Here is a 7,389-nt window from a genome sequence, read left to right as displayed (position 1 = left end):
ACAATGCCAACAATGCAAGGAAGGTGCTGGGTGACTTTACTGCACCTACTCCCGACTTCTATGGGAGAAGCATCTCTATCCCTGCCATTGGAGCAAACAACTTTGAGCTTAAGCCTCAATTAGTTTCTCTAATGCAACAGAATTGCAAGTTCCATGGACTTCCATTGGAAGATCCTCATCAGTTTTTAGCTGAATTCTTGCAAATCTATGACACTGTCAAGACTAATGGGGTTGACCCTGAGGTCTACAGACTTATGCTCTTCCCTTTTGCTGTAAAAGACAGAGCAAGAACATGGTTGGACTCAGAACCTAAAGAAAGCCTGGACTCTTGGGAAAAGCTAGTCAATGCCTTCTTGGCAAAGTTCTTTCCACCTCAAAAATTGAGTAAGCTTAGCGTGGAAGTCCAAACCTTCAGACAGAAGGAAGGAGAATGCCTCTATGAAGCTTGGGAAAGATACAAACAATTAATCAGAAAGTGTCCTTCTGATATGCTTTCTGAATGGAGCATCATAGGTATTTTCTATGATGGTCTCTCTGAACTATCCAAGATGTCTTTGGATAGCTCTGCTGGAGGATCTCTTCACTTGAAGAAGACGCCTACTGAAGCTCAAGAACTAGTTGAAATGGTTGCAAATAACCAATTCATGTACACTTCTGAAAGAAATCCTGTGAACAATGGGACTAGTCAGAAGAAAGGAGTTCTTGAGATTGACACTCTGAATGCCATATTGGCTCAGAACAAAATATTGACCCAACAAGTCAATATGATTTCTCTAAGTCTGTCTGGAATGCAAAATGCACCAAGCAGTACTAAGGAAGCTTCATCTGAGGAAGAAGCTTATGATCCTGAGAACCCTTCAATGGAAGAGGTGAATTACATGGGAGAACCCTATGGAAACACCTATAATCCTTCATGGAGGAATCATCCAAATCTTTCATGGAAAGATCAACAAAGACCTCAACAAGGTTTCAATAACAATAATGGTGGAAGAAACAGGTTTAGCAATAGCAAGCCTTTTCCATCATCTTCTCAGCAACAGACAGAGAGTTCTAAGCGGAATACCTCTGACTAAGCAACCATGGTCTCTGATCTAATCAAAACCACTCAAAGTTTCATGACTGAAACAAGGTCCTCCATTAGGAATTTGGAGGGACAAGTGGGTCAGTGATGAGCGGATAATTTGTATGCTTTTTGGCATTGTTTTTAGTATGTTTTTAGTATGATTTAGTTAGATTTTAGTATATTTTTATTAGTTTTTAGCTAAAATTCACTTTTCTGGACTTTACTATGAGTTTGTGTGTTTTTCTGTGATTTCAGGTATTTTCTGGCTGAAATTGAGGGTCCTGAGCAAAAATCTGATTCCGAGACCAAAAAGGACTGCAGATGCTGTTGGATTCTGACCTCCCTGCACTCGAAGTGGATTTTCTGGAGCTACAGAAGCCCAATTGGCGCGCTCTCAACGGCATTGGAAAGTAGACATCCTGGGCTTTCCAGCAATATATGATAGTCCATACTTTGCCCAAGATTTGATGGCCCAACCCGGCGCTCAAAGTCACCCTCAGAAATTCCAGCGTTAAACGCCGGAACTGGCATGAAAATTGGAGTTAAACGCCCAAACTGGCATGAAAGCTGGCGTTTAACTCCAGAAAAGGTCTCTACACGAAATTTCTTCATTGCTCAGCCCAAGCACACACCAAGTGGACCCAGAAGTGGATTTTTACGTCATTTACTCATTTCTGTACACCTTAGGCTACTAGTTTACTATTTATAGGATCTTTTGACATTGTATCAGGACCTTTTTTGATGACCTTATGACATTTTACACGTTTTCTTTGTACTTCCACAGCATGAGTCTCTAAACCCCATGGTTGGGGGTGAGGAGCTCTGCTGTGTCTTGATGGATTAATGCAATTACTACTGTTTCTCATTCAATCATGCTTGCTTCCATTCCAAGATAATACTTGTTCTTAATCCGGATGAATGTGATGATCCGTGACAATCATCATCATTCTCAACCATGAACATGTGACTGACAACCACCTCCGTTCTACCTTAGATTAAGTAGTTATCTCTTGGATTCTTTAATCGGAATCTTCGTGGTATAAGCTAGACTGATGGCGGCATTCAAGAGAATCCGGAAGGTCTAAACCTTGTCTGTGGTATTCTGAGTAGGATTCAATGATTGAATGACTGTGACGTGCTTCAATCTCCTGAAGGCGGGGCGTTAGTGACAGACGCAAAAGAATCATTGGATTCTATTCCGGCCTGATTGAGAACCGACAGATGAATTCCGCTATGCTGTGACAGAGCATATGCAATCGCTTTCACTGAGAGGATGGGAGGTAGCCATTGACAACGGTGAAACCCTACATACAGCTTGCCATGGAAGGAGACTTGCGTGTTTGAAGAAGAAGACAGTAGGAAAGCAGAGATTCAGAAGATGGAGCATCTCCAAACCTCAACCTATTCTCCATTACTGCAAAACAAGTAACTATTTCATGTTCTTTTGCTTTTCACAATCAATCCTGATAATTCCTGATATCCTGACTAAGATTTACAAGATAACCATAGCTTGCTTCAAGCCGACAATCTCCGTGGGATCGACCCTTGCTCACGCAAGGTATTACTTGGACGACCCAGTGCACTTGCTGGTTAGTTGTGCGGAGTTGCAAAAGTGTGATTGCAATTTCGTGCACCAAGTTTTTGGCGCCGTTGCCGGGGATTGTTGAGTTTGGACAACTGACGGCTTATCTTGTTGCTTAGATTAGGAATGTTTTATTTTTGTTGGTTTAGAGTCTTTTAGTTGAGTCTAGTTTCATATTCTAAGTTTGGTGTCAATTGCATGCTTTTGTTTTTCTTTTAATTTTCGATTTTGCATGTTCTTAGTCCCTTTTTGAGTCATAAAAATTCTAAGTTTGGTGTCCTCTTTTTATTTTTCCCTTAAAAATTTTCGAAAATTTTGTGTTTGATTTTCTAAAATTTTAAGTTTGGTGTCTTTTTGTTGTTTTTCTCTTTCCTCTTTTTAAAAAATCAAATCTTTTTCATAAAAATTTTTCAATCATATCTTTTTAATTGCTGTTTTAAAAATCTTTTTAATTAACTAATTGATTCAGTTTTCAATTTGCTTTGATCTTATTTTATTTTAGATTTTCGAATTTTTATTTTAATTTTCTTTTGTTTTATTTCATTTTTTTTCGTTAATTCAAAAAAAAAAAAAACAAAATTTATCTCTTTGCAATCATTATCATTTCCCTCTTGTCCATTATGGACTTAAGTGGGATTAATCAGTCCAAAAGGACTCTGGGGTCATATGCTAACCCCATTACAGCTGCATATGGGAGTAGCATCTGTACACCTCCCATCAAAGCAAGCAGCTTTGAGCTAAATCCTCAACTCATTATCATAGTGCAGCAAAATTGCCAGTATTCCGGTCTTCCACAGGAAGAGCCTACTGAGTTTCTGGCACAGTTTTTACAAAAAAGCTGACACAGTACATGATAAAGAGGTAGATCAGGATGTCTACAGACTATTACTGTTTCCATTTGCTGTAAAAGATCAAGCTAAAAGGTGGTTGAATAACCAACCTACAGCAAGCATAAAGACATGGAAACAGTTGTCAGACAAATTCCTGAATCATTTTTACCCTCCTAAAAGGATGACACAGCTAAGGCTGGACATCCAAGGCTTTAAACAAGAGGATAATGAATCCCTTTATAATGCCTGGGAGAGGTATAGAGGTATGCTAAGAAAATGTCCCTCTGAAATGTTTTCAGAGTGGGTGCAGTTAGACATTTTCTATTATGGGCTTACAGAAAAAGCTCAGATGTCTTTAGACCACTCAGCTGGTGGATCTATACACATGAGGAAGACAATGGAAGAAGCTCAAGAGCTTATAGACATTGTTGCTAGAAACCAATATTTGTATTCTAGCAATGAGTTCTCTCCAAAAGAGGAAGTCATGGCAGTAGTCAATGACCCTAGTCCTCAAGAACAGATAAATGAGCTTAATCAACAATTGCTCCTGATGACAGAATAGTTAGCAGACCTTAAAGAGATGCTCCATGAAACTAAAGTTGCTAACAAGAGCATAGAACTGCAGTTGAATCAAGCAAAACAGCAGATATCTAAACAGATAACAGAAGAGTGTCAAGCAGTTCAACTGAGGAGTGGGAAGACACTGAATAACATTGCTCAAAAGAGCAAAAAGCCAAACAAGGAACAATTGACTAAGGACAACCAAACCACTGTCCAAAATCCCTCTGAGGACAGTAAGAGCCCAGAGAGGAGTACTGTTGGCGTTCAAACGCCAGAAAGGGGAGGAAAGCTGGCGTTAAACGCCCATTCCCTGCCCAGTTCTGACTTTCAAACGCCAGAAAAGGGGGAAAAGTTGGCGTTGAACGCCCATTTTCCACCCAATCCTGGCGTTCAAACTTTAATGAGGAATCAGACACCTGAGAGTGCTGATAGTAATCCCTCTAGAAAGGCTTCTTCAACCACTTCTGTAAGGAATAAGCCTGCAGCAACTAAGGTTGAAGAATATAAAGCCAAGATGCCTTATCCTCAAAAACTCCGCCAAGCGGAGCAGGATAAGCAATTTGCCCGCTTTGCAGACTATCTAAGGACTCTTGAAATAAAGATTCCGTTTGCAGAGGCACTTGAGCAAATACCTTCTTATGCTAAGTTCATGAAAGAAATCTTAAGTCATAAGAAGGATTGGAGAGAAACTGAAAAAGTGTTTCTCACTGAAGAATGCAGTGCAGTCATATTAAAAAGCTTACCAGAAAAGCTTCAAGATCCAGGAAGCTTTATGATACCATGCACATTAGAAGGTGCTTGCACCAAGATAGCTCTATGTGATCTTGGAGCAAGCATCAATCTAATACCTGCATCCACTATCAGAAAGCTTGGGTTGACTGGAGAAGTCAAACCAACCCGGATATGCCCCCAACTTGCTGATGGCTCCATTAAACACCCATCAGGCATAATTGAGGACATGATTGTCAAGGTTGGGCCATTTGCCTTTCCAACTGACTTTGTGGTGCTGGAAATGGAGGAGCACAAGAGTGCAACTCTCATTCTAGGAAGACCTTTCCTAGCAACTGGACGAACTCTCATTGATGTACAAAAAGGGGAATTAACCCTGAGAGTCAATGAGGATGAGTTCAAGTTGAATGTTGTCAAAGCTATGCAGCATCCAGACACATCAAATGACTGCATGAGCACTGATATTATTGACTCTTTGGTGGAGGAGGTCAATATGACTGAAAGTCTTGAATCAGAGCTAGATGACATCTTTGAAGATGTTCAGCCTGGTCTGGAGGAACTAAAGGAAATAAAAGAAATTTTGAAAATTCCTCAAGAAGGAGATAAACCTCCTAAACCAGAGCTCAAGCCACTACCACCCTCCCTGAAATATGCATTTCTGGGAGAAGGTGACACTTTTCCAGTGATCATAAGCTCTGCTTTAAATCCACAGGAAGAGGAAGCACTAATTCAAGTGCTAAGGACACACAAGACAGCTCTTGGGTGGTCCATAAGTGATCTTAAGGGCATTAGCCCAGCAAGATGCATGCACAAGATCCTATTGGAGGATGATGCTAAGCCAGTGGTTCAACCACAAAGGCGGCTAAATCCAGCCATGAGGGAGGTGGTGCAGAAAGAGGTCACTAAGCTACTAGAGGCTGGGATTATTTATCCTATTTCTGACAGCCCCTGGGTGAGCCCTGTCCATGTTGTCCCCAAGAAGGGGGGCATAACAGTGGTTCATAATGAAAAGAATGAACTGGTTCCTACAAGAACAGTTACAGGGTGGCGCATGTGTATTGACTACAGAAGGCTCAATACAGTCACCAGAAAGGATCATTTTCCTTTACCATTCATAGACCAGATGCTAGAGAGACTAGCAGGTCATGAATACTACTGCTTTTTGGACGGCTACTCAGGTTACAACCAAATTGCAGTAGATCCTCAGGACCAAGAGAAAACAGCATTTACATGTCCTTCTGGAGTATTTGCCTACAGAAGGATGCCTTTTGGTCTGTGCAATGCACCTGCAACCTTTCAGAGGTGCATGCTCTCTATCTTCACAGATATGGTAGAGAAATTTCTGGAAGTCTTTATGGATGACTTTTCAGTATTTGGAGACTCATTCAGTTCCTGCCTTAACCATCTAGCACTTGTTCTGAAAAGATGCCAAGAGACCAACCTAGTTTTAAACTGGGAAAAATGTCACTTTATGGTGACTGAAGGGATTGTCCTTGGGCATAAAATTTCAAACAAGGGAATAGAGGTGGATAAGGCAAAGGTAGAGGTAATTGAAAAATTACCACCACCTGCCAATGTTAAGGCAGTCAGAAGCTTTCTGGGGCATGCAGGATTCTACAGAAGGTTTATAAGGGATTTTTCAAAAATTGCCAAACCTCTGAGTAATCTGCTAGCTGCTGACACTCCATTTATTTTTGATAATGAGTGTCTGCAGGCATTTGAGACTTTGAAAGCTAAGCTGGTCACAGCACCAATCATCTCTGCACCAGACTGGACATTACCATTTGAACTAATGTGTGATGCCAGTGACCATGCCATTGGTGCAGTATTGGGACAAAGGCATGGTAAGCTTCTGCATGTCATATATTATGGCAGCCGTATCTTAAATGATGCACAGAAGAACTACACAACCACAGAAAAGGAGTTACTTGCAGTGGTTTATGCCATTGACAAGTTCAGATCTTATTTAGTAGGATCAAAAGTGATTGTGTACACTGACCATACTGCTCTTAAATATCTACTCACAAAGCAGGATTCAAAACCCAGGCTCATAAGATGGGTGTTGCTTCTGCAAGAGTTTGATATAGAAATAAGAGACAGAAAAGGGACAGAGAACCAAGTAGCTGATCATCTGTCCCGAATAGAACCAGTAGCTGGGGCGTCCCTCCCTTCTACTGAGATCTCTGAGACCTTTCCGGATGAGCAGTTGTTTGCTATTCAGGAAGTTCCGTGGCTTGCAGACAGTGCAAACTATAAGACTCAAGGGTCTCCTTCTGTAACCATGCAGAGGAAGCATGAAGAGCTTCTCTCAAAGCAGAGTCAAACAGAGCCCCCACAGTCAAACTCTAAGTTTGGTGTTGGGAGGCCACCACCAACTTCTAAGTTTGGTGTTGAACCCCCACATTCAAACTCTAAGTTTGGTGTTGGGAGGTTCCAACATGGCTTTGAGCCTCCGTGAGGCTCCATGAGGGCCCACTGTCAAGCTACTGACATTAAAGAAGCGCTTGTTGGGAGGCAACCCAATGTTATATTTTATCTAATTTCCTTTGTTATTTTATGTTTTCTATAGGTTGATGATCATGAGAAGTCACAAAATCAATTGAAAAAGCAAAAAACAGAAAGAA

General features: G+C 41.0%; 1 non-coding gene across 1 annotated transcript; it reads right to left on the bottom strand.

The window, feature by feature from the left end:
* Positions 1-386: 386 nt before the first annotated feature.
* Positions 387-494, bottom strand: LOC112719495 (small nucleolar RNA R71). Its single transcript, XR_003161795.1, has one exon. It is a non-coding gene; the product is annotated as a small nucleolar RNA R71 (small nucleolar RNA).
* Between the last annotated feature and the right edge of the window lie 6,895 nt (positions 495-7,389).

This window comes from Arachis hypogaea, chromosome 10 (genome assembly GCF_003086295.3).
Source record: "Arachis hypogaea cultivar Tifrunner chromosome 10, arahy.Tifrunner.gnm2.J5K5, whole genome shotgun sequence".
Classification (NCBI taxonomy): domain Eukaryota; kingdom Viridiplantae; phylum Streptophyta; class Magnoliopsida; order Fabales; family Fabaceae; genus Arachis; species Arachis hypogaea.
The sequence above is the reverse complement of the archived record's forward strand: the minus strand, read 5'-3'. Positions and strand labels throughout refer to the sequence as shown.